The sequence below is a fragment of the Ictalurus furcatus genome, chromosome 24, assembly GCF_023375685.1.
Source record: "Ictalurus furcatus strain D&B chromosome 24, Billie_1.0, whole genome shotgun sequence".
NCBI classification, from domain to species: domain Eukaryota; kingdom Metazoa; phylum Chordata; class Actinopteri; order Siluriformes; family Ictaluridae; genus Ictalurus; species Ictalurus furcatus.
In genome coordinates, this window is record NC_071278.1 from 19601136 (window position 1) to 19606275 (window position 5140).

The following is a 5140-nucleotide window of genomic DNA, read 5'->3' on the forward strand; positions in this document are numbered from 1 at the left end:
ATTGTTTTAGATGGTAATCAGTTCCAATGACATTTTGTCTCAGCCTCTGGCCACTGGTGTAATGAACAAGCCTGCTAAGAACAGGCAAATGTTCACATTGGCCATGCTGCGATGCTCGGGGCTGAATACCTGTGTAGAACCAAGATGGAAAATCATATGTAAAAGCAAGATCCAGTCACTTATAAAAGCCAAAATCAAATCCAGTGCTCACTTGACTGATCTCTGTTCTAATGCCAGTCGGGAAATAATTCTTAATTCATTCAGTCAGTTTTGTTCTGTTGGTTAAATGTCTTATTATTAATGTCTTTTTTTGGTCTTGTAAACTTTTAAAAACTTTGTCAGATGTTGACTGCGCAGAGTCTAAGAGCTCTTCTCTGTTTTGATGCCAATGTGACAGAAAGCCAAGGCGAGGTTAGAATGTAACCTAAATAATAAACATTCTCATGTCCATCCATCATTCCATCCATCCATCGTATTCTACACAGAGTTGCTGGGGAACCTGGAGCCTATTCTCAGGTAACGGGTCACGAGGCGGGGGACACACACATTCACACACTATGGACAATTTAGAGATGTCAATCAACCTGAAGCACATATCTTTGGACTTGCGGAGTACTCAGAGGAAATCCCCAAAGCACAGGGCATTACATTACATTACAGTTATTCATTTAGCAGACGCTTTTATCCAAAGCGACTTACAAATGAGGAAATACAAGCGAAGCGATATATCAAGCGGAGAACAATACAAGTAGTGCTACTATACAAGCTCTGTAATTGAGTTCTAGAAAAAGCAAATTGCGCAGAGTAGAGGTGTAAGAGCCAGAGTAAGGTGTTTTTTTTTTTCTTTGTTTGTTTTTTTAGGGGTTAGTTAGGTGTTCACGGAAGAGGTGGGTCTTTAGCTGTTTTTTGTAGATAGTGACAAATTCTGTGGTCCGGATTGAGGTTGGAAGTTCATTCCACCACGGAGGGACAGATAGTGTGAAGGTTCTGGAAAGGGACCTTGAGCCACGCTGAGTAGGCACGACTAAGCGTCACTCATTAATCGATCAAACATGCAAACTCTGCCCACACAGCGCAGAGGCGGGGTTTGAACCCCCAACCCCAGAGGTGCAAGGCAAATATGCTAACATGCTTCCTGATATGCTGGGCTATGCAAAGAAAAGAATTTCATTGTGCTGTAATGTATATGTGATTAATAAAGACTCATTAAATCTGGTTTTCCAGACCACCACACATATATTCAGTATAAGTCCCTTTCTCAGGAATACTGGGTGTGTGTGGCAGGAATACACCCTGAGTAGGACACCAGTCCATCACAGAGCACCATGCACACACATTCACATACTTATTTACACCTAGGGGAAATGTAGAATCACCATTCTCTGGGAGGAAACTGGAGAACCTGGAGGACACCCACATGGACACAGCGTGGACGTGCACAGAGACAGAGAAAATATAAGGGCAATATTATAACATTAAGAAGGCTGCATATAACACGTCTCCTGTGTGAAGCAATGTCACACCATAGCTTATTTTTAGACAGATATGCCTTTTCCAACTTTCAAACCCCGGATCTGTTCATCATTCTTTGTGTGCCGCACATGGCTCGGGTGACATGTTTGATTTGTCGACTTGCTGGGTGTGTGTACGTATGTGTGTATAAATACCAGAAGTGACTCTCCTGACAGTGCTTTGTGAGGAGGAAAAGTGAGGATTGCCAGTTCTCGGCTCATCTCCTGGCTCTGACAGTTCTGATCACAGAGTGATGACAGCCTATGATTGTCAAAATACGTGTCGCTGACTGGCAGCACCGACTTTGGCACATACTGAAGCTCAATTTTCCTCTTTCTTTCTGTCTGTCTTCCTTTTTTTTGTCATCCCTCCCTCCTCTCTTGCTCTACGCACTACCCCCCCCCCCCCCCCCCTTGGCATCTCGGTTTGGGTTAACACCAGCCGAATGTGGACAAAGAAACATACGCGGGCGGGAATTAACTCGCCACGTGGTTGTGTGTGTGTGGCTTTGTGTGTTGCGCTGGAGTTGTCACACATTGTGGTGGTGCGGGTGTGTGTGGGCGTGTGCTCTGTTGGAAGTGTTGCACGTCTAAGAGCATGTGCGTGCACGCGTGTATATGTGTGTATGCGAGGTGACAACGAGCAGCGAAGGGACATGTCAGCCCGGGAGTGGAGGCAGCAGTGACTGAGCCATGTTGGAGATAGAGCAGGCCCTGCCTTTCAGATTTGAATAGAGTGAAAAGCGGAACATGAGTGACAGCTTGCCTTGTGGTTGTTGTTTTTCAAAGGGTGTCAATAAAAATAGTGCCGTGTTACAGTGGAGCCTGCCGAGAGGTGTTAAAGAAACACACTTCAGAGAAAGCTCTTTTTTTTTATGAGTGCCTCTGTTGATGGTATTTTAAAAATATTGCTGCTATGCACATGATTAGCTAATGCTTAATATATTTATTTTTTGCTTATTATCCTCACATGAATATCTTTTTTTTTCTCAAACAGGGACCATGGCCTACATTCAGTAGAACACCTTATCCAATATGGCACATATCAGACTATTACAGCAGGGTGCAATTGATATTAAGTCCCTTGAGAGACCATTTTTTCGCTACCCAGAACAAAACAGAACAGGTTCTAGTTCATGTTCCATCAACCTGAAAGACGACAGTAACAAGTGACACCATTGTTAATTCCGACCTGAAAGAATCAGACCGATTTACCAGATTGGACCAGCTGAAATGCTATGACTAACAAAAAGTCGTTCTCTATACGGAGCAAACATAGGCGATACAGGGAGAACATACAAAACTCCATACAGACCGTAATCAGAGCTCAAGATTGAATCCCATCAAGGCACCAACACTTCCTCCTGTGCCAACCATCTATCCATCCATTTTCTGTACCATTTATCAGGGTCGCAGGGAGCTTGGAGCCTATCCCAGGGCACTCGCGGACAAGGTGGGGGACACCCTGGACAGTGTGCCAACCCATTACAGGCCACAATCTGGCACAAACTCACACACTATGGACAATTTACAGTTGCAAATCAGCCTTCAACGCATGTCTATGGTCTAGGGGGAATCTGGAGTACCCAGAGGAAACCTCCAAAGCACAGAGAGAACATGCAAACACAGGGCAGAGGCAGGAATCAAACCACCAAACCTGGAGGTGTGAGGCAAAAATGCTAAAAACTAAGCCACTGTGCAACCCGATTTCGACCAATTGTTGGCAAAAAATCTCTTTAAAGACAGAACCTACAATATAACACATTATATCAACCCAGTGAGGTAACCAATAACAAGCACTGATGTTAGATCAGTAGGTACCACCAACCATACAACTGGAATCTCTGATATCGAACTCGTAACTAATGGAAAAAGCACTGTTCTTGCTTTCTGGTGCCAAAACTTTTGTTATTGTGTGCAGTCAAAAAGGCCTTAAAAGAGGTCCTGTACTAGAACATTCTAGGAAAGCAATAGCTCCATGTGAAGCATGGCACAACATGTTTTTATTATGGATGATGAGGAAGTTTGAAGTGACACCCCCCGATCTATCTACTCCTCTAACTTCCCTATTTATATAAATCCATTCATATGCATGAGACAGGGAACACCAGTGCATTTAACGTTATTGCAAAGATGAACTTCACCCCCTCTGGCAGCTGACAAAGAGAGATTACTTTGGCCGACTGACAGGCGAGTGGCAGCCAGTGCACTAAATCAGCACACGGACAGCATCTATGAAAGTGAAGCTCATCTACAGACTTGTAAAAACGCCTCTCTACTTCACTTTGGGCATTAAGTGGATTGTTTGTCTCCCTATTAATACATCTCTTAAAGAAGCATACGTCCAAGCCAAGCCGATAAAACAGTGGCACGACACACAGTGATTGACGTTCATTAATGGGCCCTTGCTGTTATTTCACTCAATGTGCCCAGTAGACTCGAATAAACTTTGTCCGTGCTTCATCTACGTGTTTAACATGGGCCGTGACTGAGAAATGCACTCTTCACAAGCAAGGAGGCAGTTAACCTTTAAGCAGATGGATAATTCCAACTTGCACTATAAAATTAATAGACTCTAAACATCAGCGCCCACAGCAGTCTGCCATGTCGTCCTGAGCGTGCATATATCATTCATCAGCGAGCACCTGTCCCTGACAGATATGGGACATGTCCTTTTGAAGAATAAAATACGTTAACGGCTGATGCGTTTATGGACCTTGCATACATTCGGGGCATTTCCAAGCTTGAACACTGATGTTGATGCGCCCAGGATTCCATGAAAAATGGAGACATGCTCAAAATGGAACATGGAGTCAGACTGTTTATACGCACCAACCGTTATGTTCATTCAGGATTAGGTGTGGACCTGGGAATGGGGCTGACAGCTAACAGTTGAGTCACTGGTTGTCTTCAAAGACCTATTAAATGCTTCACCAAGCACTTGAATTACCTACTATTCTTTAATGTTGTACTAACATCTTTCAACAAGGTTTTAGCTTGATGGTATTTTCATCCCTGACCTACTGAACAAGCCTTAGGGCTAGTGAACTGGCAAACCAAAGTTCTAGCATTCACTAGAAAGTCTGGTATTTTCCACCTCTAATTGTGACCAATAACCATCAAAAGAACAGGCCAATTAACTTACATTGCAAAATACTAAACAGGGAATTTTTCCATAGCTAACACATCAGGGTATCTGGTATCTCATTTACTCACCACTGACTGCTTTTACGCTTTAATCATTTTTAAAGCTTGGAGACCATGACATTTTTCAATCCAGCAAACTTGCTCCAAAACTGGTCAGTGAGATGTACATTGCAAGAGTTTGTAGCTTGTGGCCAGAGGCAGGGGACACCGTGGATGGGGTGCTCAGCAGGGTTAGGGTTAGGCTAACCCTAACCCTAGGGTTAGGCACAATCACACACCCGTTCACACACTACGTACAATATAAAGATGCTAGTCAGCCTACATTGTATGTCTTTGGACTGGGGGAAGTAACCAGAGTACCCGGAGAAACCCCCCGAAGCACAGGGAGGACATGCAAACTCCACACACACAGGGTGGAGGAAGGAACCGAACCCCCAACGCTAGAGGTGAAAAGCAAGCATGCTAACCACTAAGCCACCGTG